This window comes from Elephantulus edwardii, unplaced genomic scaffold (assembly GCF_000299155.1).
Source record: "Elephantulus edwardii isolate Elephantulus edwardi_28Jun2011 unplaced genomic scaffold, EleEdw1.0 scaffold00086, whole genome shotgun sequence".
NCBI lineage: Eukaryota > Metazoa > Chordata > Mammalia > Macroscelidea > Macroscelididae > Elephantulus > Elephantulus edwardii.
The window spans coordinates 6,662,178-6,689,995 of NW_006399836.1; the positions used below are offsets into that span (position 1 = coordinate 6,662,178).

General features: G+C 51.5%; 1 pseudogene; it reads left to right on the top strand.

Moving 5' to 3' along the window:
• The first annotated feature begins 9,189 nt into the window (after positions 1–9,189).
• LOC102850042 lies at positions 9,190–27,423 on the top strand (annotated as a pseudogene).
• The last annotated feature ends 395 nt before the right edge of the window (positions 27,424–27,818 follow it).

Genomic DNA, 27,818 nt, shown 5'->3' on the forward strand with positions numbered 1-27,818 from the left:
TGTATGGAAGCTCAACAGCCTTGTGGAAGGGGACAGAGGCCCCAGCTCTCTAGCTAAGTCTGTCCTGATGGCAATTTCATGTGTGAAAAAAAATATATCTGCTCCTAGGGTTTGCTTGGCTGTAACCTTCATGGAAATGAATTGCTAGGCCTCTGTTCCACAACACACTGGAAAGGTTCAAAACTTCAGTGGTTTAGTGCAAACTGTGGCCTCAGTGACTTTTCCTGCTGTGCCCTGCCCAAAATGTAGATTGGTGAGGGAGATAAAGATTGCCTGCCTTGTTGTTGCTGTTGTTATTATGTGCTACTGAGTCACTTGTGACTCATAGCGACCCTATACAAGAGCCCTAAATCCTGCTCTATCCTGTGCCAACCTCAACATCTCCAACACACCAATCCCACCACCCCAATCACTGAATCGAGCCATCTCATCAAGGGTTTTTCTCTCCTGCGCTGTGCCTCCACTCTCCCAAACGTGATGTCCCTCTCCAAGGACTGGTCCCTCCTTGCAACATGTCCAAAGTATGTCAGACGAAGCTTCAGAATCCTTGACTCCAAGGAGCAACCTGGTCTCACCTTCTCTAGGATGAACCTTTTGTTCTCCTAGCAGTCCATGGTATAGTCAACACTCTTCTCCAGCACCGCAGCTCAAAGGCATCAATTCTCTTTCTATCATCCCTAGTCACTGTCCAGATCTCTGATGCATAGGACACAATTGCAAAGACTATAGCCCAGATCAGATACTCCTTAGTCTCCAGACTAATGTCATTGCTCTTCCTTACTTTGGAGAGGTCCCTGACACCTGACTTTCCCAATGCAATTCATCTCTTGATTTCCTGATGGTACCAAGAGTGTTGACTGTGGAGCCAAGCAAACTAAAACTGTTAAGTATCTCAATCTCTTCACCATCCATACTGATGCTGCCAATTGGCCCAGTGGTGAGAATCTTTGTTTTCTTGATGCTTTGTTTTCTTGATCCATACTGAAGGCTGCAGTCCTTGAGCTTCTGCAGCAAACGCTTCAGGTCCTCCTCAGTTTCAGCAAGCAGGATTGTGTCATCTGCATAATGCAGGTTATTGATGAATCTTCCACTAATCCCGTGGCCACACTCATCCTCATAGGACCCAGCCTCCTGAATGACCTGTTCTGCATAAAGACTGAAAAGGTATGGCGTTAGGATACATCCCTGGCGTACACCCTTCCTGATTTTGAACCATGTAATGTTTCCTTCTGGAAGCAGGAGCGGCGTCCACTTCCGAAATGGCTTGCCTCTGGAAACTCTACGTATGAACAGTGCTCAGGCCTTTCGTTCATGGGGTCGCTATGAGTCATCTACGATTTGACGGCACCTAACAATAACAACAATAAACAATGTTTCCTTGTTCTGTCCTGATGACTGCCTCCTGGTCCAAGTATAAGTTTTGCTTAAGCACAATCAAATGTCCTGAGGGTACTTGCTACATAGTGTTATGAAGGTGTTTGTTAAATGTTGTTGTGTTGTTGTTTTACGTGTTCTCAAGTCCCATAGTGACCCTGTGTACAACACCTCTGTACCCTGCCTTGTCCTGAGTCAGTCTCACTGACTCAAAACAACTACCTCCATTGTCCTAGTTACTGTATCAATCTATCTCATCCGGGGTCTTCCTCCTGTGCTGTCCTTCCGCCCTTCTAAGCATGATGTCCTTCTCCAAGGATTGGTCCTTCCTGGCCATGTGCCCAAACTATATGAGACAGAACTTCAAACATCTAGCCTCCAAGGAGAAACTTGGTTTTACTGTCTCAAGGACAGACCTATTTGTTTTCTTGTTGCCTTTCAGTTGTGGTGTTGAAGAGTTTGTTACATAGTAATTGATTACTGTAACACTCCTTTGGTCAACAAAGTATCCACAAAGGCTGGGTTAGGAAGCTCAGCTTTAGAGAGAGGGATGCCATCTGTGAAGCCCAGAACTTTTCTTGTCTCAGTTTCTTCTGCTGCAAAATTAGCTTTCATAGTAGTGGCCTCAGGTGACTGCTGCAGGGACACAGGGCCCCATATCCCGAGTACTTTGGGACAGTGATGGTGCATCTAATTTACCTGTGTTTTCACAGACTCTAGAAAATGACTCACCCCAGATTTTACTGAAACGGGCAGAACTGGGACATCACTGTTCGCCACAGCACTTTGCACAATAATGAAAAGGCTAAAACAATGGGCATGTCCACCCACAGATGTGTAGATAAACAAAATGCAGTCTAGCCATACGCACAAATGGGAGTCTACTCAGGCATGAAGAGAGATAAAGTCATAGCACGGATGGCCCTTGAAAGCAGTGCTGAGTGAAACCCGTCAGCTGGGAAGTGACAAAATTTGTGTGGTCTCACTTGTCTGAATAAGCAAACACACAGAAAGCAGAGATTACATGTGCTTCCCAGGGCCTGGAGAGAGGGGCACTGGGGGAGCTTGTCGGGGGTGGAGAATTGATGCTAACAGTGCTGGAAGAGTGTGGAAAAGAATAGTGAGACTGGTCGGTGGTACAACTTGAAGAATGTAACCAATGTCACTGAATCGTACTTGGAGAAATTGTTGAGATGGTGTATGTTTTGTCACACATACTTTTTAAACCACAATTAAAAACTCAGGCAGATCCTTCATTGCTCATTCTTTTGGGGGCCTTCTCCTCCAAGAAGGTATCCTGACTAAGTCCAGGCTCACTGCCTCCTGTATACACTGACTGTCTGTCCCTTTGTGCTTCCTCCCGCCACAGGGCAGGACCCACTCTGTGGTCCTTGTCCCCAGACTGAAAGTCCCTCCAGGGCACTGTTAGAAGGGCCAGCAAGTGACTGAAGCCTCCCAAGTCAGAATGTTGTGTATGTCCAGATAAGGGTCCTGGGGGTACCCAGGGAGCTGTGGGAGCCCCGGCACAGAGTGTCTGCGCTCCCTAAGTATAAATGGTGGCAGCTCTAGTGTGCAGACCCAAGTGTCAGCGTGTGTTGGTGAGGTGCAGGTAGGAATGTGCAGGTGTGTACGCATGACACCTTTGGCATGTTCACACACACACACACACACACACACACACACACACACACAGATGTGCATGGACGTGTGTGCATGTGTGTGTGGACTTCATCTGTGTCCATGCCTCTGTACTTCTGCACATGTGAGCTGGTGCTGCAGTGTCTGCACAAGTGTGTGTGTGTGTGTGTGTCCACACATGTGAGTATTCCCATGCTGGGTATCCAGGGCTAGGCTGATGGTCAACAAGTCTTCTTGTAGCAGCTGCTAACCCCAGGTCTTACAAGCCCTCTTTGGGAACTAAAAATAGCTGGGCGGTGCCCCGGCACAGCCCTGACCCAGCATGCATCCCACAGGGCTCTCCGGCCAGGCTGTGGCCCTTGTCCTTTCTTGAATCCTTTCTGCCCACCTGCCCTGCCCCACCTCAGGCTCCTGTGAGCTCATGCTTCTATGCCTGAGACGAGGGGCAGAGGGGTAGCAGCCTGCCCTGCCAGGCCCTGCACATACCCAGCTGGCTGGACACAAGCAAGCCTGGTAAGGTCAAGTGTGAAGTGGGGTCCGCCCCCTCCCTCCGGCCAGCAGCGGATGTGAGTCAGCATGGGGGCACAGGGCAGCCAGGCTTGGCCACTGGTGTCAGGAGAAGAAGCCTGTCTCCCCAGGCCCAAAAGTGCAGGATTTGGACAAGGGGTTGGTCACCTACTGGGCCACACAGGCCTTGACCTTGTTCCCCATCTCCATGACCCCCTGCTATGTCTACCCACAAAGCCCAGCTCTGAAGTCCAGTGGTGCTCTTGGGGTCCTGGCCTCAGAGGGGGCAGGGCAGAACTGTGCTTCCCTGTTCCACTGGCCCTTCCTCTGGAAGTCTTTGTGCACCTCAAGATCCCAGGTCCTCTCTCGGGCTCCTTCTTTCCCCCAGAGTGTCTGCCGGGCAGGGAAGTGTGTCTTCACCTCTGAGTCACAGTGTGACGCTCACTGGAGCCCCATAACAGTCCCCCCAGCCTCTTCTTCGCGGGGAAGAAGCTGGGGCCCCCTGCAGCCGGTCATTTGCTCAGAGTCCTCAGCTAAGAATCGGCCTAGGTACACACCTATGTTCATCGCAGCTTTGTTCACAATAGCAAGGAGTTGGAAACAACCTAAGTGCCCATCAACAAATGAATGGATAGCGAAGCTGTGGTATATTCACACAATGGAATACTACGCTGCACTGAAAAACAAGGAACTCATGCAATATTATTAAAAATGGGTGACCCTGGAGGACATTATGCTGAGGGAAGTATCTCAGTCACAAAAGGACAAATACTGCAAGGTGCCACTGTTGTAAAACAGGACTGACATCGGGGTTAGGGGGAGACTGAGAAAGATGGGTTCAATAATGTATACTGCATTGAAACAGATGAGAGAGAAAACTGTTTAAAAGGGATATGTGATTAGGTATTTTTGTCATGACAGGAGTCCAGAGTGAAGGCTGCATAGTGGAGTGGACCTGGGGGGAGGGATTGTAAAACAATGAAATAATTTTCCTTTTACTTTTCCAAGAGGGTAATGTACTAAGGGGGAAGGTTGGGAGGGGAGAAAAGTGCAACAATGAATGAATGGAAATTAAAAAAAAAAAAGAATTGGCCCAAGTGGGAGTTGAACTCAGGTCCAGAGACTCCCATCCCATTTCTCTCCCTGCTCATGGGGCCATCCCTTTCCCCTCTGGTGCCCTGATTCCAATGATTCTAATGATCCAAGTTCAATGTCCTGAAAATCCAGGCGGTGCAGCCAGCCTGGGCCTACGGGTTAGCTCGGCACCAGTGTTGCAGCGGGCAGAGTTGGTCAAGGTGGCAGACCTGGGTCCCTCTCAGCTGGACTCCCTGGCACCCTGACCTCTGCTTTGGCATGGGACAATCTCACCGTGAAGTGGGGTGTGATTGGCTCCATTTAACAAATGAGGAGACTGGGTCTCTGAGAGGTGTGCAGCAGGTCCAAGGTCACAGTGAGGTACAGCCCAGACCAGACGTGGGCCGAGGCCTGACCTGTCCAAATCCCTCCTATAGAATTGCTCCCTTTCACTCAAGGCTGTCCGCTGAGGCCCAGCTGTCCCTGTGACTCCACGTGCAATAATAAGGGGGTAAAGGGGACACTGGAGGCCCCTGTCCTGTAAGCACCCACCCACAGTGTTGCAGACCGAGGTGAGCAGGTAGGACCTCCTCAGGCCAGGGAGCAAATGCTGAAAAACAAATCAATAAACCTTCACACATGCTTATGGAGACGGAGGAAGGTGGTCAGTTCAGGGCCCAGAGCTCTCGGCAGGTGACTTGGGCTTGAACCCCAGCCTTGAAGACCAGCTGGGCCTCCCTGGCAAAGACCCAGCCTCTCTCGGCAGTGCCTCAGTTTCTTCATCTGGAAACGAGATGATATGAGGACCTACCTCCTTGGATGGGGGGAGGGGAATGAGGTCTGATGTGTGAAGTACACAGATCTGTAGCTATGCTGTGTTGTTGTTATGTGCTGTCATGTCCACTATGACTCACAGTTACCCTATGAACAATGGCTCTGAACCCTGCCCTGTCCTGAGCCAACCTCACCATCTCTGACACCCCTGACCCCATTGCCACAGTCACCATGTCCATCCTTCTCATCCAGGGTCTTCCTCTGCTGCATTGACCCTCTACCCTTCCAAGCATGATGTTCTTCTCCAAGGACTGTCCCTCCTGGTAATGAGTCCAAAGTATATGAGACAGAATTGAAAAAAAAATCTTTGCCTCCAAGGAGCAGCATGGTTTTACCCTCTTTAGGGTAGACCTGCTTGTTCTCTTGGCAGTTCATAGCAAGTGTGTTGTTTTTTTGTTTTTTTTTTAAGTCAGAGGGAAATTATTCTAGAAGGGTCTACACTAGAAGTGTATTAGTTTCTTACAGCAGTAAGAAGCTGCACTGCAATCCCAAAGGCATGTGGTTCGAATCCACCAGCTGCTCCATGGGAGAAGGATGGTCAGTCACCTCCTGTGGGATTAACTGCCTCTGAAAACCCACTGGAGGGTCAGCTAGGGGTCAATTCCAGCTTGATGGTACACAACAACAACAACAACAACGACAACAACGAGTTACCATGCGTGCCTTGCTGTTGCGAGGCGCCACCGAGTCACTTCCCACCCCTGGCAGCGCCGTGTACACTAGATCAGAACAAGGCAGCCCTTCCCCAGCCTCACCATCATGGCCACATCCAAGGCCATCGTTGCAACCACTGTGAGTCCATCTTGCAGAGGGTCTCCCTCTTTCCCATGGTCCCTTCACCGAGCCTGATGTCCTCCTGCCTGATGTCCTCCTGCAGGTCCTCTTGCCTGATGCCCTCCTGCCTGATGTCCTTCTGCAGGCCCGGGCCCCTCTCGGTACACACGCCTGAAGTACGTGAGATGAGGTCTCGGCATCGCTGCTTCTTCGGAACATTCTGGCAGGGCTTCTCCCGGGACACATTTGTTTGTTCTCCCGGCAAGCCGCGGCATATTCAATGCTCTTTGCCAAGAGCGTAATTCAAAGCCATCAATTCTTCTGTTTTATTGCCTTTAAACTACATGCATTTACTATTTTATAGTCCTTGAGGTCAAAAGCCTGAGAATTGGGACTGAAAGCGAGAGGTCTGCCAGGCCGTGCACCCTCCGAGGACTGGGGGGGGCTTTTCCAATTCCTAGCCTCAAGTCCCCTCCTTGGTTTTGCTTTTCCGGGAGTTCTAGGCTCATACCCCCTCCTCCATCATCAAAGCCAGCAGGATTTCACTTTCAGATCTCTTCCCTACCCCCCTGATTTTACCACTAATGCTGCCCCCTCCATGCCCACGGACCCTCTTCCATGCTGGGTCTCTTCCCAGCTAAGCCAGGAGCATCTCCCTTTTATAAAACCAACCTGGATTCCATCTGCAGCCTTCGCTCCCCCTTTGCCAGGTCACAGAGCATTTTCCCGGGGGCTGGGGATCAGGTTGCGGCTGGCTTTGCTGTTGGTGGGAGCCGTGAACTTGGTTTTGACTCCAGACAATGGTGACAGGAAGCATTGCTGGTTCCGCTCCATCCCACCTTCACGGCTGTGTTTGGACATTTGGACACACGCTGAAGTCACTGGGTCAACGCACCTTGGCTTTGGGGGTCATTACTTTGCTTGCCACCCTTGCTGATACCAGGGATTCTTCTGGAACTGGGCCTGTAAGGAGGATGGCCAAGGGCATGTAGGCTTCAGTGAGTCAGTCATTCAGCAAGTCTGCCAGGTGCCATTCAAGGAGCTGAGGACACAGCAGTAAATACATGGACAGCGTCCTGGCCTCACGAGGAGGCCATGGGGACTAAGGGCTGAGGGGAGAAGTCAAGCAGAGGGACTTAGAGAAGGACGGATACTGTGAAAACAGGCTGACTTATTTCTCATAAAACCCCAAAAGGTCTGTGGGACTTTGAATCACAGCTCATTTGCTGTGTGACTTTGGATTAATAGCCTAACCTCTCTGATCTCTTCATCTGATTTCCCCTTGGGGTACAAATTCCCTCCTAGTGATGTTGCCCAAAAGGAGACCAGGAATTCTCTGGGGACCTGCCCCCTTGTACCGCCTTGGGGCAGGATGCTCTGGACGGTTCCCAGACCCGGTCTTCTTCCGGGAGTGAGGCAGCCCCCAGCTGGGCCGGGGGGCTCCAGGTGGAAGTGGCTCTGGCTGGAGGCCAGATGGTCTCCAGATCGGGGGTCAGCTATGCCCTGAAGAAATCCAGCTGCTTCAAGGCCATCTGGGTGGGCAGGAGTGTTGGTGTGCGTGGGGGCGGGAAACAGTCCTACTGGTTCAGGGAAAGGACCAGTGGAGATCCTCGGGTCTGAGACAGAGCTGGAGAGGGTCAGGAGGAGGTGCAGGAGTCCCAAGGAGCTGGCCACTGGGGCCCTAGGCAGCCTTCACGACATCCTGCTGATGCGGTTCCTTTCTTTTTTTTTTTAATGCGATTCCTTTCTAAGCCTCAGTTTCCTCATCTGTCAAATGGGAATCTCCCCCCACAGGGGAGGGTGACTGAGTCTACGGTGACCCCCTTCCAGGCTTAGCCATGCTGCCAGGAATAGCCTGGGACCCCAGAACTCCTACACCCCCCACCCCTGCACGTTCTGGGGGAATGAAAGGGGTGGGGAGACAAGGAAAAGATTCAAACCAATAAACAAACCAAATCAGAACAGATCACCGGTTTACGTGCTGGGGCAACATGTTCACATGGTCCAGCAACCAAAATACACATGTGTACAAAAAGTATGTAGAAAGCTCTGGTGACCTAGTGGCAAGAAGCTGCATTGCAATCCCAGAGGTACGCGGTTCGAATCCACAAGAAGGAGGGACAATCTCCTCCTGTACCAGTCAGATCAGATCTGATGGTATATACACACAAAATAATAAAAATAGTAATAATTTTTTTTAAAAGTATGTAGTGAAAAGTTGCCCTCCCACCCATTCTCAATTTCTCGGATATTCTTTCTTTCTTTTTTTTTTTTTTTTCGGATATTCTTTCTAATGAAAGAATGTCGCAGTTTACGCAGGAATGTGCAGAGACAGATTTGTTGTCTCCCTTCCACCTGAAATGCCAGCTCCCAGACTTCTGAGCTGCCTCTGAGTGGATTCGAATCAGCAATCTTTCAGTTAGCAGCTCACTGTCACCTAGGACCCTGCCTCCTATACCCTAAAGCAAGGCCACTGCTGCCAAACCAGTTCCAACCCACAGTGACACTCCACCTGGTTCCTGAAACCTTTATGATGCCAGAAAGCTGCTCATCTTCCTCCCATGAAGCAGCCAGCGGATTCGAACTTCCGACCTTTCTGTTAGCAGTCTGACACAACGAGCATGACAGAACCAGGGCTCCTGGCCTTAAGCGGAGCTGTTTTGCACCTTGAGGATGGGTAAGCGGTACCTAAAGGCTTCCTTGCTTTTTGCTGTGGCTGCCAAGCCGAGAACTGCATCACATAAATACCAGGATGTAGATGGAAGGAGAACTTTGTTGTTTTGTTTTGTTTTTAAAACAAGTGAACTGCCTTCTGGAAACATCCTTCCTGAGTCTGGAATAGAGACGGGGGCTCCAGCTGGACCTTTGAGATTCACCACGCAGGGCCTAGTCCCCAAGGCTTTTCTGGCCCTGACCTCTGTTTTCCCAACTCTAGGATGCAAACTGTAGCCCTTTCCAGTCCCGGCTCTGGACACATCCATTGTCGCGATGTTGATGCCCAAGAAAAACCATATTGCCATATATGGACTTCTTTTTAAAGAGGGGGTGATGGTGGCCAAGAAGGATGTCCACATACTAAAGCACCCTGAACTGGCAGTCAAAAAAGTGCCCAACCTTCATGTCGTGAAAGCCGTGCAGAGTCTCAGGTCATGAGGTTACGTGAAGGAACAGTTCGCCTGGAGACATTTCTTCTGGTAACTTACCAATGGGGGTATCCAGTATCTACGTGATTACCTCCACCTGCCGCCTGAGATCGTTCCTGCCACCTTGCACAGCAGCCGTCCTGAGACTGGCAGGCCACAACCGAAACGAAAGGTCTGGACGGGGAACAACCTGCAAGGTTGACTCGAGGGGAAGCTGACAGAGACATACAGACGGAGTGCAGGGACTCCTGGTGCCGACAAGAAAGCTGAGGCTGGGGCTGCGTCAGCAACGGAATTCCAGTTTAGAGGCGGCTTTGGTCGTGGACGTGGTCAGCCACATTAGTAAAGTTGGAGGGAATTGTTTTGTGTTGAATAAACAGGTAGCGGGGGTGGGGAGTGGGGGAAGATGTTAACTATATTGACCAATGAGCTTCTGACACGACGATGTGTCCCACTCCGCAGATGTTGCTAAAATCTAGACACTTCAAAGAAAAGTGCAACTTCAGACTATTCTGGGAAAAGAAAACAAATCTGGCACAAGGCTTACACAGCTCAATTGCAGTTGTCCCATTAAGACAGGGAGAGGGGGTCTCCATTTTGGCCACAGACCTCACCTCTCCCTGTGGCTCCCCTGCAGTTCTGACTGTGCCACAGGTCTCCTGGCTTTCAGAGTCTTCCAAGGCAGGCTCCCTGATGAGCTGGAGTTAGAGTTGTGTAAACTCAACGGGGCTGTGAGCTTCCCAGGTCCAGGTGCCTCCTGACTGTGTTGACACAGCACCCAGCACGGACCCAGGTAGACCCACTTGTTGAACATCTGGGACCTGGTAGCCCGAGTCACAGAACTCAGGCCCTGGGCCCCAGGCCTCCTGCAGAAGGCTCCAGAGTGTCTCTCCCAGGAGGAAGCGGAAGCGCTGGCACCGTGTCTGGGAAGTGCTCTGGGCTCCGAGCCAGCCGGCTGGGTCCCAGGAGGCAGCGGCTGAGGCTTCTTCCCTGGGCTGGAGCCGGAAGCTGGGCTCCGGGCACCTGGAATTCCCATCTCCTGGTCCCTGGGATGTGGATTCCTGTGCACGCGCCCCCACTCCTTCCTCTTCCCCACCTACACCCAGTGGTCACATCCTGTCTTCCAGGGGTGGGCCAGGTCTGAGTGGAGACAGGGACGTGGGTGGAGTCCCAGGGACCTTGGGGACATCCTCTTCAGGGCTGTTGAGATCCCTTCTTGGCCCAGTATGCCTCAGAGCACAGTGTGAACACCAAGAATGGAGAGGTTTTCACAGATGGAAAACAAGCCTGGAGTGGGGAAGGGTGAGGGTCAGAGGTCACAGGTCAAGTGACCCGGCCTAGGGATCCTTGATTCACATCCTCAAACCTCTGAACCCATGTCCTGATGTCAAGTCTCATGAAGTATTTCAGGGGGGTCAGTTCATGTTGCCCCAGCCCGCTTCCTCTGCCTAGTTTGGGCCCCTGCCCTTACAGTGTCCAGAGCCAAAGGACGGCTTTGGGGCCCCAGGACGCGCTATGCTGGGCACCCTCACTCTCTGAGTGTCATTTTGCCTCATCTACTGAACGTGGTGGAGAAGGTGAGGCAACGATGACAAAGCTTCAGCTCACGTCCTTCGGGCAGGTCGCTGGGATAGGCTGTTCCTTGGAGAGGGGCATCATGCTTGGAAAGGCGGGGGACAGTGAAGGAGAGGAAGACCCTCAATGAGATGGGTTGACACAGTGACTGCAGCAGTGTGTCAGAGAGTGTGTCAGAGATGGTGAGAACGGCACAGGACGGGACAGGGCTCAGATCTGCTATTCTCAGGGTCACTATGAGTTGTACTCAACTCGACAGCAGCTAACAGCAATAACAACAATACTAAATATCTACCTCAGAAGAAATAGTAATGAGAACAACTGGAACCATAAAACAGGTATTCTTTTGACCCTTCACCGTGTGCTGGGCATCCTAGACCTGGAGCACTTCACGGTTATTGAGCTGTAACCATAAAAGTTTTCATTGGATTCTGAAGCAATTGCACACTGACAGGGAACAGACAGACATTCAAGCTGGGTTCCAAAGAGGCCTTGGAATGAAGGAGATCATTAATGAGGGCAGATAGATCCTGGCTGAAAGCAGAGAACACTACAGGCTATTTTTGTTTGTTTGTTTGTTGTGTTTTTTAAAAAAAATTATTATTAATTTCAATGAAAATTTACAGAGACTTGGAACTCCACTCATTCATTGTTCACCTTTCTCCCCTCCCAACCCTTCCCCTTAGTACACCACCCTCTTGGGAAAGTAAAAGAAACATTCTTTCATTGTTTTACAATCCCTCCCCCCAGGTCCACTCCACTATGCAGCCTTCACTCTGGACTCCTGTCATGACAAAAATACCTAATCACATATCCCTTTTAAACAGTTTTGTCCCTCATCTGTTTCAATGCAGTATACATTCTTGATCCCGTCTTTCTAAGTCTCCCCCCACAACAGTGGCACCATGCAGTATTTGTCCTTTTGTGATTGAGCTACTTCACTCAGCATAATGTCCTCTAGGGTCACCCATTTTGTATACTATATTTCATGAGTTCCTTGTTTTTCAATGCAGCGTAGTATTCCATTGTGTGAATATACCACAGCTTCTCTATCCATTTGTTTATTGATGGGCACTTGGGTTATTTCCAACTCCTTGCTATTGTGAACACAGCCGTGATAAACATGGGTGTGCATGAAAGCAGAGAACTCTAGAAAGGTGTTGACTTGTGTTCTATTGACTATGCAAAGGCATTTGACGGTGTGGATCACAACAGTGCAGATACACCAGAGACAACATTGTAGAGAATGGGAATTCCAGAACACTTCACTGCACATTTGTGGGACCCGCCACAAACGAGAGACAGCTGTTTGAACAGAACAAAGGAACACTGCGTGGTTTAAAATCAGGAGAGTGAGCACCAGGTTGACTTCTTTCGCTGTGCGATTTGACCTGCGTGCAGAGAAAGAAGCTGCGTGCTTGGAGAAGCTGACTGTGCCGTGACAGGAAGAAGAACGCACATGAGGATTTGAGGAAGATACTCCTCGGAGATTCCTGTCCCTCGCCCTCCAAGCGTCCCTGCGAGCAAGAAAGGCACCTCTCACATACCCTGTGCGTGCTGTTTCACGAGGTTATGCTTTGGAGAGGGACATCATGCTTGGAAAGCTGGAGTTGCAGCGAAAGAATGTCATTTCTAGCATCTCAGCAATGATGAGGATGGCACGGGATTCTGACCGGGTTGTTCACAGATCAGTTGTTCACAGGGTTGCGACGCATCACACTCGACTCGATGGCACATAAACAAAAGCAACACTGTTAACCCGCTGGGATATACAGAGGTCAAACCTTGCTGGCTGAAAATCAAGAGCACTTGAAGCAGGTACTTGAGATGAAGGTCAAAGATGACAGCCTTCAGTGGGACCACTCCTCAGCATCAAGAAATAATATATATTTATTATAAATATACATATAAAAACATATATATATATATATTCACAGTTGGACCAATAAGCAGCACTGTGTCAAGTGGAGAAAAACTGATGTTGTCAGAAGTTTGACTTGGATCCACAATCAGCACCCGTGGAGGTGGCAGTCAGGAAAATCCAATGACCTATTATGCTGAGCAGATTTGCTGTGAAAGGCACTCTCTAAAGTGCTAACAGTCAATGTTTCACCTTGAAAACCAAGGTCCCCTTCACCTAAGCCTTGGGATCTTCCAGTTGCTTGATCTGCAGGCAAAACTTAGAAAATAAACAAGAAAGGCCAAAGGATTTGATGTTTGTGAATTACAAGGTTGCCTAAGAAGACTGACTATGCCCTGCACTGCCAGGAGGATGGATGGGTCTGACTTGGACGCCGGGAATGCTTCTCAGAAGTGAGGACAGTGAATCTTCAAGGTCTGCTCTTCAGACACAGGACAGGCAGGGACCAGGCCCTGGAGAACAATGTCACACTTGATGGCGTACGTATAGCAGCGACGACCACCCCCTGGGACAGGCAGATGTTGCAACATTGCTTGTTGAAAATCAAGAAGGCTTGAAACACCTATCAGTTGTTGTGGCTATGTGTCCTTGAGTCAGAACTGACTCACAGCTGACCCTCGGGCGGGTTTTCAGAGGCTGTAACTCGCACAGGAGGAGACCGCCCACCTTTGTCCCTGGATTAGCGAGTGGATTTGAACTTCGTGCCTTCGGGTTGGAAGCGTGGCTCCTAGGTCACCAGCACTCAGTAGAAAAGAGTAAGATCCTCCAGGTGGATCGACCAGTGGCTGCAACACGGGGCTCAAACCTGCAGTGACTGGGGAGGCCGTGAGGTTCACCCTATTGCGGGACTGCTGATTCGGGACCGACTTGGTGACACCTAACAACAGCAACAACAGTGTCCACCTATTTCAAGTCTATGATTCAATGGCTGTTAATATAGTTACAGTATTTTGCAACCATCACCACAATCTAATTTTAAACGTTTGCATCATCCCCTCAAGAAACCCCATAACCATAAGCAGTCACTTCCTATTTCCCTTCCTCTCCTCGCTCTGGAAACAATCTGCTTTGTGTCTCTGTCGATCTGCCCTTTCTTCACATTTCACATTTGTGAAATCGTACAGCGTGGGGTCTGGAGTGACCAGCGTCCTGGGTGGTCCAACCATGTAGCATCAGGATTTTAATCCCCCACCTCCCCCCTTTTTTTTAAATGGCAGGAGAGGGCTCCACTGGGTGGATAGACTACTTTTTGTTTCTCCATCCATCAACTGATGGGCATGTCCGTGTTTTTGTCTTCTATGAATAGTATCGCTCTGATTATCTGTGGATGCATTTTCGTGTGACTTTTTGACTCTCTGGGGAACAGCCTTAGGAGCAGAATTGCTGAGTTAGGTCATAATTCTGTGTTGATGTTTTGAGGAACCACCGAACTGTTTTCCACAGTGGTTGCACCATTTAACCAGTGTACATTTGCAGCAGCAGTAAGTGAGGGTTCTGAGATATTCGCACCCACAAACGTGTTATTTTTAGTTTCTCTGATAATAGTCTTCCGAGTGGGTGTGAAGCGATATTTCGTTGTGGTTTTGGTTTTTGTTTCTCTAATCACTAATGACCCCCAGTATCTTTTCACGGGTCTTGTATGTATCAGCTGTTCAGGTGTCTTTTCTGAAGAAACCTCTTCAAATGGGAGCATCTCATCTATTTCTCATTACCATGGATGATGTGACCAGACGAGAATACTGAGGACTTTGGAAAGCCAGGCCCCGGGACTCTTGGTCACACGTCCTGTGGAACCTCCCCCCTGTGTTCACTTCCACCTTCTTCCCTGGGGTGAATCTCAGAATAAGGGGTTTGGAGGAGTAAGGAACATAAACCCTCAAACTGTTGAGTTGATTCTGATTTAGAGCAGTCCTCTAGAATTGAGTAGAACTGCCCTGTAGATTTTCCAAGACTTTAATCTTTTAGAGGCGCAGACTGCTGCATCTTTCACCTGTGGGACCTAGGGCGGTTTGAACCATTGACATTTTGTTTAGTAAATGAGCACTTAAGCACTGTGCCACAGGGCTACTTTGGGGAGGAACCTATGAGTCCCTTAACCCAATGGTTCCCAGAGCCCTTGAGTCCTTGAGGTGGTAGAGGGGGGTACAAGAGCTGGCTGGACCATCTCAGAAAAATGTCCTAATTTTTCTGTAAAATGTTGTTGTTGTTGTTGTGTGCTGTGGAGTAAGAACTGACTCACAGCCCACTCCAGTGGGCTTTCAGAGGCAGTAAATCACAAGGGAGGAGAATGCCCATCCTTCTCCCTTGGAGCAGCTGGTGGACTTGAACCACGTACCTTTGGGATTGCAATGCAGTTGTTCATACTTGTTCAAAGAGAAATGATGGTTGTATCTCCTAGCTAGATGTAAGGGGCCTTGATGGGACACTGGGTAGAGCTCAGCTCCTGACCAAAAAGGTCAATGATTTGAAGCCCTTGGTGGCTCCGCAGGAGACAGGACAACCTGCCTGTGAAAATGAAGACCCCATGTGGTCTGCTCTGCTGCCTGAGGTCACTGGTTGAGAATCAGAACCTGCAAACTGGGCGATCCCTGACAGGAGCTAAGCTCCCAGTGGGGGGCAGAGTGCCCGTTTTATTACGCAGGTCACTGAAGCTGGCCACCTCCTCCCTCAGGTGCTGTGTCGACTGGCCATCACCGCAGTTCTGAGTCCTTGTCATTTCTTGATTTCCTTTCCCGCCGGGCCTGGAAAGTCCAGTCCTGACCTCGGGAAGCTCTCAGGGCCCTGCAGACAAGAGATTCCCAAAAGGGAGGCGGAACCACAGCTTTCCTCCACGGTCCCATTTTACAGGGGGGAAAACTGAGGCTCAGAGAGGAAAGAAGACCAGGTGAAGGTATCACAGTGCTAGTCACGGTAACTGGTGCAAACCTGCTCTCATATCGTAAGGGCTCTTTCTTCCTGTCCCTGGTCCCTCCCTCTAGAAAGAAGACCGGGCTTGTCCAGCCCCGCCCCTTCCTCAGTAGCTCCTCCCCCTGCATGTTGTTGCTAGGTGCTCTGGAGTCGAGAACCAATCACAGCGATCCTATGGACAACCATCTCAACACTGACCTAGCCCTGAGGATGCAGCTCTGTCTCACGTTCTTTGGGAATGCTGTGGTTAAGTGCCGTGGAATCGTAGGCGACTCATAGCGACCCTAGGAACAAAAGACGTGGACACCTGTATAACTTTCGTCCTTTCTCCAGGTTCGTAGGGTTTCCAGCGGCAAGCTATTTCAGATGTGGATGCCACTCCTGCTTCCAAGCTTGTTTGAATCGGAGAGCTCCACCAAACACTGTCCACCATGGGTAAACTTTCTCACGTTTGACTCATCAGCGTCACAGTGTTCAGCTTCACAGCAACTATGAGTTACCTCTGTATGGCAAGTGGACACAACAGGGCTATACAACCTAGAAGACTATTTGAACAAAAACAATGAAAAACAGGCCTGAGGCGCATAGATTAAAGTCACCCACCTTTGGCTTGGTAACATCACTTTCTGTCCACTAGGCCAACTGATTTATCTCTGTGTTGATGTTATTCTTGTTAAGTGTCATCGAGTCATAGGCGACTCATAGCGACCACATGAACGAAAGTCCTCAACACTTCTGTCACTTTCATCCTTTCTCCAGGTTCATAGGATTTCCAGAGGCAAGCTGCTAAGAGAGGTTATTCCTAGGAGTGGGACATCATGCTTGGAAGGCGGGAGGGTCAGCGAAGAAGAGGAAGACCCTTGACCAGGTGGGCTGACATGGTGACTGAAGCAATGGGATTGAGTGTGTCTCCCACTGCATAAAACACTCAGATTTCTTGCAATCAAGTCAACGTTGGCTTGTAGCTGACCCTCCAGTGACTTTCTGAGGCTATAAATTACCTTGAGGGAGCTCGCCCCTCTTTCTCCTGAGGAGCCACAGGGGGATTTGAACCTGCAGAGAAGTTCTGCCTTTGGCTCAGCGGCCTATCTCGCTACTGAACATGCCGCCAGTGCTCCCTTCCTGGTGGGCTCTTGTGGGAGGGTCAAAGCCTGGTGGGCTACAGAGAGACTTGCATCCACTAGGGGTTTGCGTTGAAATCCTTGTTCTCCTCTCAAGATTCCATGTAACTGGAATAAGTGTCCATCTTTCTGGTCTTAACTTCTTCAGTGCTCACTGAGAGGACCGGGATGGGGTGTTTTGAGGGTTTTGGATCTACATGGGCAGCAGGAAAGGGCTGTGTCATGAGGCAGCGCGGAAGAGAACAGGGGGGCGGCAGCAGGGTGGGCTTCCTGGGGGAGGTGTGCATGGACTGAGGATTGAGGGAGGGGCACCTGCAGCTTTCAGGTCATTTCCCAGGGAAGGCTGGAGAGCGGCCCCCTCCCTGCCAGGCCTGGCCCGCTTATCGTCCACCTATCTCAGGCCCCTCTTCCGAGCGGCTCCTCAAGTTTTGCCCTGAGTCTGTGATAGTGGGATTGTGGAACTGGGGCAGGTGGGTGGCCCTGCTGCTAACAGGGCTCCGGCACCCCGTCTCCCGGTTATCTCTGGCCTGGGACAGGCTGCGAAAGTGAGAAGCCAAGCTCTCGTCTCCACTTCCTTCCGGAGATAGGGCTGCCTCAAAGCCCTCTTGTTCTGTGCCCTCCGTCCTCCTCCCACTGCTACCGGCTCTGGGGAGCTGGGGGGCACCTCCTGCAGGCCCGAGGTCATCTTTCCTCCTGGGGCCATGGGTTTGTGTGGGAAATGAGGCTGAGGGAAGGGAGTCAGTGGGAGGGCCTTGAGGTTCCCGAGCCCCCCATTCACCACTTACTGTGCACTAACTACACCCCAGACAGCTCACAGTCAGCTTAGTGAACTGGGGTGACTCCAGGTCAGACCTGAGGAGTCAGGCACAGGGTCTTTTCCAGTGACCGGTGCAGGAAGAGGTCTGGGGATTCTGGCGGGAGGCCCTGGGAATGGCTAGTTACTCACTAGCTCAGGAACCTACCTGCAAGACACCTGGTGGGGAGTGGGGTCTGGGGAGCAGAGGCAAATGAGGTGCTTGTCCAACCTGCCGCCCGCTGGACCAGAGACCAGGAGCCAGCTACCAACACTGCTGGTGGTCAGGGAGGGCTTCCTGGAGGAGCTGGTCTAGCAGCAACATTCAGGATGAACAGGCAAGGGCAGGGGCGTGTGCATTCCAGACAGAGAGAGCCTGTTGCTTCCGGCTCCCAAGTCCATTTTCTCATGCAAATTCTTGGGCCTTCTTGATCCCAGACCCCATGGCTATTTGCCCACCTGCCAGCCTTTTGTGTGAGGACCCTGGAGCCAAATGGCCATTCTGTCACCTGAAACTCTGTGACCTCATCAGCCGGAGTGACTTCACCTTTTTGTCGCTTCTCCCCAGTGTTCCTATTGTGTGTCCCTCCAGCTGCCTCCCAGCCCGAAGGCCTGTAGCCTGATGGACAGATGAGCTGGGCAGCAGGGCTGCTGCTGAGTATCCTGGGGATCTGGGGCCTAGCATCACGGTGGGGTGCACCAGAGAAGCCAAGAGCCTGGCTTATGAAATCCCCCAATTGGTAAAAGAAGGTCAAATTTCAGAAATCTGTGGAACCCAAAGAAAAGCTGTCCGGACACTCAGCCTTCACATCTCACCTTCTCGGCCTGGGGGCCAATATGCAAACCAGCATCCAGTTTGCATAGAATCTAATGCACTTGTGACCTTCCTGGTGAGGTGACCTTGATCAGTGATCCCACTTCACCCTTTAGGATGAGGACTGCTTGTGGGCAGGGCCTTGTCAGCTTCACCCTCCACCATCTCTACCTCGGTGTCCAGGTCTGTCCTGGCACACAACAGTGAAAACAACACAAAACAGCTGTCACAGAGCAGATTCATCCTGATTCCGTGTGTGGCTGGGGGAAGTAGATTGCCAGTCCTTTCTTCCAACGCACTTCGAGGTGGATTCAAACCTCCAACCTTTGGTAAGTAGTTGCATTAACTGTGTGTACATCATCCAGGGACACCGGCACTTAATAATCTCCCCTTATCTGTTGAATTGAATGAATGAATGAGCAGAGCATGAGGATAGAGGCAGAGGAAGGAATGCGAGTGAAAGAGATGCATGGTTGCTGACGGAGTGGCTGTGGGCAATCCCCTGGGCCTCTCTTTGCTCACCTGCAGAATGGACGAGGCTCAGAACTTTGGAATGCACTTTGATGGAATGTGCCAGAAACATCTACGACTCACTGACCCTGTAATTCCATCCTAGCCAAGGAGCGATCCCTAAATATGGAAAAAAGCCCTCCATACTGAGATACTCATCAAAATATTATTTATAAAGTTGAAAAACTGGAAACAACTGAGATGGTCAACTCGAAGGAAATGGCTAAGTCAACTATGGAACTTCCACTCTACAAAGCACTAGGTCACCAATAAAACGTGGCTCAGTGAAGAAGAAAAAAAAATCACCCCGAGGTTACGGAGAGGGAAGCAGCCAGAAAAATGCTGTGATGTGATGGGAGGCAGAAAGGCAGGATACTACTGTGCTGTGCAGTTTTGTGGTTTTTTTCCCCTTTCCTTTTTAATACACAGTATGATCTCAGCCATGTTTTCAAAAAAATCCCCCAAACAGAAAACTATGGCAGGAAATACATCAAACCTGAACAATGACGGTCTCTGGGTGGTGGGGCTGTGGGTGGTGATTTTTCTTCCTTATTTTGACTTTTTCTGCATTTTTCGAATTTTCCGAAGTGCACATGTATTGTTGCTGTTAGAATGAAGGAACAAAAAGTGAGAATGTTACAATGGGGTCGGGGTGTGTGTGTGTGTGTGTGTGTGTGTATGTGTGTGAGGCTGTGCTGCTGATCTGCCCAGCCTAGAGGGGGTGAGGGCCTCTGGACTTGGGGATCAAGCTAAGGCTGCCTGCATGGCCCTTTTGGGCCTCAGTAGTGTTATCTGTCAAATGGGTCCGGACACGAGTTTCTCAGGGTGGCAGTGGGGAGAGGGCGGAGACCAGCCTTGTAAGGCCTTGGTGCCATCTGACTGTACAGGAGATGTTAGGCTTGGCTACTGCCTGTCCCGAGGGTCCAGTTCTGCTCAAGAAGTTGTCAATGTCCCTGTGAGTCTCTTGGTCCCACTGGAGGGACAGGTGCTCTGCACTCACTTTGCAAAGTAGAACACGGTGATTTCTGGAAACGTACCACCACCTGGGGACAAGAGAGTCAGGGAACCAATGTCCTGGTTCCTCCACGTGACCTCTGGCCTGTCACTCAGCCTTCCTGGGCCTCTTCTTCCCCTTTGCAGTGGGCTCTGTTAAACCCGCTCTTGCAGGGTTTTCTGGAACCTTTTGTGTTTGTCCTGTAACCTCAGACTCTGTTTTTCCTTTGTCACATTTGGGTCCTCAGAGACCCCAGTGAGTGGGGTGAGAGTGAAGGTTGCCCCTGGCCAGTGCACATGGACAAAAGGCTTATGTATGTGGAACCCGTACAGTGTGCTGTGTACGTACGCGTGCTGTGCACGCCCGCTCCCAGGCCTGAGGCACAGCCACGTGGCTGCTGGCCACCCCTGTCCCTGGTGCCATGAGGACCCCCAGCAACCCCTCTGAGACTTCCCATGGACGCGAGTACACCGGCGCCACGTCCTGCAGCAATGGCTCAAAGGCTCTGACCTGCTTGTGTTTTCTACATCTCCAGGGATCACGAACCTGCTCTCTACAGAGGAGTTCAGTGTAATTAGTGACTTGACAGCAGACCCCTCTCATAGATGGAGTTTGGGTTCTTGGCTCCTGACTGTGACTTGTCCCTCTGTTGCAGTCATAGCTGCAACATAGGGGTGTTCCACCTAGCACCCCAACCAGTGGATAATGTATTAATTGGCCCTACGTCCATCCGTCCGTCCGTCCATCCATCCATCCATCCATCAAGGTATTTCTTGGTACCAAGCTCTGTGCATAAAGGAACAAAACTGCACTCACAGTCCTGGGTCTTCTGGGAGGAGGGGCAGCTCAGATCAGGCCAAGTGGAGGGGGCGGTGGAAGCAAGGCGCTGCGGGCTTGGGGAACAGCTGATGGCTGATAGATCTGGGGAAGCCCAGTGTTTCTAGATTAGGGAGAGGAAGGAGAGGGGGTGTGAAGGTTCAGTACCGAGGGGCCTACCAGTCAGGTGGGAGGCAGACAGCGGAAGGGGTCAGCCCCAGGCCGAGGGTGGCCTCTGAAGGTCTGTGGCCTGCAGGAGTGGGACCATGTGTGTGTGTGTGTGTGTGTGTGAATCTAGGAAAAGGTGTATGTAGTCTCTGCCCTCCTGGTCACAGCTGAAAAAGAAAGTGTGTGATGGGGGCGAGAATTGGGGGGGAGCTGAGGTCACAAGGCATAAGGGGGGGTCGGGCAGGAGTAGCCCTGCAAACACCCACCCTCAGAGATCTCTGAGGTCGCAGGGGTCTCTGTCCACATCTCTTGACTCTCTCTCCTCACTCACTGCCCATTGTGCTCATTGCTGCTCCTCCAACATTCCAAGTTCATTGCTGCCTCAGGGCCTTTGCACCTGCTGTCCCCGCTGCCTGAAAGCTGTTATCCTCTGAATTATCTCAATTCCCTTTTTTGGTGTTGTTATGTGCCGTCAAGTCGCTTGCGACTCATAGCGACCGTATGTACAACAGCCCTAAACTCTGCTCTGTCCTGTGCCAATCTCACCATCTCCGACACACCCATTCCGATTACCCCAGTCACTGAATCAATCCACCTCATAGAGGACCTTCCCCTCCTGCGCTGTCCCTCCACCCTCCCAAGTATGATGCCCCTCTCCGAGGACCGGTCCCTCCTTACAACATGTCCAAAGTATGTTAGACAGAGCCTCAGAATCCTTGCCTCTAAGGAGCCTCCCGGTTTGACCCTTTCCAGGATGAATCTGTTTGTTCTCCTAGCAGTCCATGGTACCCTCAACACTCTTCTCCAGCACCACAGCTCAAAGGCATCAATTCTCCTTGGTCATTGTCCAACTCTCTGATGATAACAAGTGATAGCAAAGTCCACGGCCTGTATCAGATGCACCTCAGTCTCCAGAGAGACACCATTGCTCTTCAGTACTTTGGAGAGGTCCCTAACAGCAGACTTTCCCATGGCAATACGTCTTTTAATTTCCTGGCTACTGGTGTCGAGAGTGTTGACTGTGGAGCCAAGCAAACTAAAGCTGTGAACAATCCCAATCTTTTCACCATCCATCCTGATGCTGCCAATTGGCCCAGTGGTGAGAATCTTTGTCTTCTTGACATTGAGCCTCAATCCATATTGGAGGCTGCAGTCCTTGACCCTCTGCAGCAAGCGCTTCAGGTCCTCCTCAGTTTCAGCAAGCAGGGTTGTGTCATCTGTTTTCTCAGATGTCCTCTCCTCCAAAAAGTCTTTTGGAACCCCTAGGTGTCCTGCCCACCCCCACCATCCTTTTATGTTTTTTATCACCCTCTCCTGGCCTTTCCTCACATGTGCTGGGGCTGATTTCTGATCCTACATCTTAAACTGCATGGAGACAGGGCTTGGTCCGTTTCACTCTCAGCTGAATCCCAGCTTCCAGGACAGTACCTGGCACAGAGCAGGTCCTGGGTACTCACAGTGTACTAATCCTATGGTTGGGGAGTCATTTAATTCTCAGAACAACCCAGTGTGCACGGGGCCGAGTCAGGACTAGGGGGCTCCTGACACCGAATCAGTGCTGAGATTTTATTTAGAAGAAACATATAGGATTCTGAAAGGGGAAACATGCAAGGGGAGCCTCAGGTGGAGCTGTTTAAAGGAGGGGTGAGGGAATGTGAGGTTTATTAGCTTCTGAGGTGGCACAGTGGCTGAACACTCAGCTGTGTTAACTGAAGCCTGGCAGTTCAAAGCCACCAGTACCTCCGTGGGGTGAAAGATGCGGCAGTTTGCCGTTGTAAAGATGTACAGTCTTGAAAATTTTGGATGCTAATCCTGTTCTGTTCTACAAGGAGGCTGTGAGTGATTTAGGCCATAGTGTTGGCAATTACTGGTTATGTGTCAGAGAGCTGGACAAAGACTAGGGAGGACAGAAGCGGAATTGATACCTTGGAGCTGTGGTGCTGGAGAAGAGTATTGAATATACAATGGAAGGCTAGGAGAACAAACAAGTTCGACATAGAAAGGGTGAAACCAGGCTCTTCTCGGAGGCAAGGATTCTGAAGCTTCATCTGACATACTTTGGACATGTTGCAAGGCAGGATCAGTCCTTGGAGAGGGACGTCATGCTTGGGAGCAGTGCAGGAGGGGAAGACCCTCAACGAAACTAATTGGGTCAGTGACTGGGGTAATGGGGGTAGGTGTGACAGAGACAGTTGTTAGGTTGGCACAGGATAGAGCAGGGTTCAGTGCTGTTGTACATAGGGTTGCTATGAGTTGCAAGTGACTTGATGGCACATGATAACAGCGACATGGCAGCTCCATCCTGTGGAGCCAGTTGCCATAAACTCAATTCCAACTAACAGAGTGTGTGTGTGTGTCACAGTGGAGCTGGATCCCACACAGCTTGGAGTGACTGTGATGTTTTAGAAGTGGATCACCAGGTCTTTCTTCCATGGTGCCTCTGGGTAGATGCAAATTCACAACCTTTCTGTTAGCAGTCAGTAATCTCGGGTCTCACTGAGGGCCTCCTTGAAGAAATTGAGGCACGAGGGAGTTAAATAACTTGTCCACGTGGCTTGTAATGGGTTTGAATGTGGGGTTCTGAATGCCACGAGACTTTGACTCATATTAGCTGCAGGTGTGGATGATGGGTTCCCCTGGGACACATGATTCTCTGGTTCCCAACCTCTCACCTGAGGCAGGTGCTGGGCAGCCTGTCTGGCCAGGTTCAATGCCCCTTTCCTACCTCTCACCTCTCAGGGCTTTCAGTGAAGTGGGAAGCTCTGAAGTTATCCACCTAGCACTTGTTACATCTTCAGCAGACATTTCCATCCCTGGTCTGTGCCAGGCCCTGTTCTAGGCGCTGGACAGGAAGCATTAAGGACAGTCTTCATGGATGAAGCCAGACAATCAAAACACTGAGGTCATCACCACCATCACCAGGTGCCCCTGCATCAATTCTGACCCATGACTCCATGTGTGTCAGAGTTTTCAAGGACTGGTCTTTGGAAAGTAGACAGCCAGCCCTTTCTTCCAAGGCACCTCTAGGTGGACTCAAACCTGCAACTCTTTGTTTAGCTGCCAAAAGCATGAACCATTTGTATCTCTAAGAGATTCCTTTTGCTGCTTATAGGTTGGAAAACCCAGTGGAGAAAAGCAAAGGAGGGGGCCTGGGGAGCACTGAGGGGACTTAAGGGGGCTGTTGAGGAATAGTGGAAGGAAGTCACTCTAAGAAGATGATATTTAAGCTGAGAGCTGAAAAGGTGAGGTAAGTCAGGCAGACAGATGCCTGGAGTGGAGGGAACAGCACAGACAGAGGTTCAGAGGAAGGGCAGGTTGTATGGTGAGTCTGGGGGACAGCAAAGGGGAACTGAGTAAGGAGGGAGTGGCTAAGTCAGAGAGGCCCCTGGGAGCGACCATGTGGGTCACTCTCAGGACTGGGGTGCCAGAGTCACACTGGACGGTCCTGAGCTGAGGAGTCCGAAATGATGGGCTCTTTCCAGCTGCTGTCAGAGAAAAAGACTTTGAGGTCCCGGGTAGACGCCCAGGTAAGGATGACAGGTTGGAGGACCAGATGGGTGGTGGGTGACGTATCAGATGTGGCTGCGTCCTGGACTGACTGTTTTCAACACGATTTGCATCAGGGTGTGTGCTCTGATCAGTGGCTGCTGCTGTAACAAACCAACCCCAAACACCCTCAGGGTGTGTGTGAGCCCGGGGATTTGGGCTGAGCCGGTGGTGTGGAGCAGTGCTGGTATCTGTGTCCTCTGCTCCGTGTGGTCTCTGCATGGGCTTCTTCAGAGGGCCTACCAGAACCACATCACCCTTGGTGACTTGGCCGGGGAAGCCACACGGCATTGCTTCCGCAGACTCAAATCTATCCATTCAAGGGCATGGGTTCCATCCAACCCAGCAGGAATCAAGGTCACACTGCAAGAAGAGTGAATGGGATGGGAAGCACCTTGGGATCCCCTGGAGAATGCAGCTGGCCAGGGCTAAAGGAGCCGGCTTTGAATGCTGGTTCATCCCTCTGCACCTCCTTTAGAGAAGGCTCTGGTTCGAGTTCCACACTAACACTGGGACTAAGCTGAATGCCGTAGGAGCTGCGTTTCTCACAGCGACAGTGAGGCTCAGTAAATGTGCGCCCCCTCTTCACTTCCCACTTTCCATGTTTGTGCTGCTGTGTGCAGCCTGGGAAGGGCCTTCTCACAGAGAATATGGAAACAAACAGGCGGTGAGTGGCTGTGCCGCGCGGCGTCTGCTGTCACCACGCCATCTGCCCCGGGGCCTTGGCGGCTTTGTGCATGTGTGGATGATGTGTGTACATGCATGTACTTGCTCACATTCATGAGTGTCCACATTCACATGTATGTATGTGTACATGAATCTACACGGAGCACGAATGTACGTGCAGGTGTGCACACGTGTTCATGTGTGTGTGCATGGGTGTGCACGCAGACATTGCATGTGTGCTGTGTGTGCATACGTGTACGTGGATGTCTGCATGCTGTCCATGTGCATGTGTACATTAAGGAACTTACAAGGTACATTTGTGTCCCAGCCAAAGCGGCAGCTTCTCCTGAACTCCCTCCTGGTCACCAGGATCTGCCCCAATGGGACTCCTCCCTTTTTTCCCATACAGTCAGGCCGCTGCCTGGTCCTTGGATTCACCTCAAATCAGTATCTCCAGGCAGCCCCTTGCTCTGCACCCACGCCCAGCCTCAGCACCCTTCACTGGACCCTGGCTGGTCCCTCGGTCCCTGTTTCTTCTCCTTGCCAGGCATGAGCCTCTTAGCAGGATGCAGGTCTAAGAGAGTGGGCGAGTGGAGTTCCAGAAAGACAAAGTTCTGCTAGGGGAAAGCAGGCCAGTGAGAGCCCGGGGCAAGGGGTGGGAAGGGCACTGGGCCGAAGGGAGCGAGAAGGAGCCTTTTGAAGCGGAGCAAGCATCGTAGTGTTGACCAGAGCAGTGGTACGTGTTACTGTGTACATGGTGTGCAGACGAACGGTGACTTTCCCCGGTTCGAGAGAACCTACTGTGAAGACACAACCTTCCCCGGCTTCTCCTTGAATTCTTCTTGTGCACCTACTGTGCGCCTGGCACGGCTGTAGGCACAGGGCTGAGCAGTGGGCCACACAGGCCAAATCCTGGTGTTCACAGGATCCAGGGAGGACGGTGAACAAAGCACAGCATGTGGTTAGCACAAAGCAGTGCCGAGGGCGCTAGGGGTAAAGGTCCCTCCGAGGCTGGAGGCCAAGCGGTTCTGACACACGGCAGACGCTCAGTGCTGGGCTGTCACTGCACTGGTCCTGCTGGGCCTCCTGCCGCCTGCTCCTGTGCACATGAGCTTTTTCTCCAGGGCGCCAGCCCTCCCAGCTTCATCTCCTCCTGCTCCCACTCAGGGCTCAGGACTGCGGGGTGAGCTGGCTCGTTACAGTTTTTCTCACCACCCCTCCTTGTGTGTGCAGGGAGATCCATCTCACAGATGAGAAAATTGAGGCTCTGAGAAGAGATGAGGTTTGCCTGAGGCTGTGTATGGAGTCAGTGTGAGCCTGGGTGGGAAACAGGTGTTCCCGCCTCCTCCGAGTCTCTGTCACTGGCTCTGAGTCTCTGTCACCTATTACTGGGTCTTGTGGAAATGAAGCCCCAGATGCACAAGGTGTTCTCTGTAAACAAGTGCTTGGAAGGGCCTAGAATAAGGCCCATGAGTCCTGCAGGATCTAGGAAAAAGAGACTGGCAGTTTTGGGGGGCACCTGTCTCCGGGGTCTCCTGCCACCCAGAGGCCCGGTGGGCACAACACATCCAGAGTACTGAGCACTCACATCCTGGTCAGGTGTAAAAAACCAAACAAAAACTCAAAAGACCTCATTGGCTTTGAGTCACGACCGACTCGTAGCCAAGCCTCTCGCTGGTTTTCAGAGGCTGTAAATCACATGGGAGGAGACAGCCCATTTTTGTTCCTCAGAGCTGCTGGTGGCTTTGAACCACCAGAGAGAGGCACTGTCTTTGGACTAGACCAGCAGGGCTCCCACTCAAGAGCAGGCCGGTTCTGGTCTTTGCCTGGCCGAGGAGGAGAAGGAGGGAGGTGGCCAGGTGGAGCCAGGATCCGACTCACCCGGTGACTGCTGGCCCACCGTCCTCGCCCTGATATCCAGGATCTGGGCTCCAGCAGCCTTACATGGGGGCCTCCATGCACCATCCACCAGCTGCAAGGACCCCGCATTTTCTGGAGAGCTTCGAGCAAGGTTTGTATCTTACGCTGCTGGGGGGGTCAGCCGCTTTCCAGGTGGCATCATGTCCAGTGTGGCTGGAGTGGCTGGGGGGGGGCATCAGGACCCTCTCTCATCAGCCCCTCTCTGGGCTTCCTAGGGCTGTACCCACACCTGTCCATTGGGGGCGGCCTGTCCCAGCTCGGGTTCGGGGTGACAAAGAGGATGCCAGGATCTGTCTCCGAGGGAGAGGACTGCGGCTGGGGGCGGTAGGAACCTGAGAAGGCCTCATGCTGTTGCTGGAGCGAGGTGTCACCCCCGGCACCTGTCTGGGGGCGAGGAATGCTGGCCCAGGAAGCTGGGTTCCCGCTCAGCATCCTCCACGGAGGGGCCGCCCCAGGGGCCAGGCATTGTTCTCAGGTTTAAAAATAAAGGCTTCTTGGCCTGGGCCCTGCTGGCAGAGGGACAAAGGGGTGGCCCTGCCCAGGCCCAAAGGGCATCTGGATGGAAAAGGCAGCTTCACAGAACCTTACTACCAGCATGGCTGGGAGGGTGGGGGTGCCCAAGGACCGATGACACCCCGAGATCCTCCTAACTTGAGGGGTACGGTTGCGTGGGCATCCAGATGCTGGTTGTCCCCTCCTTGCTTCAGCTGCTCAGGGCTGTCC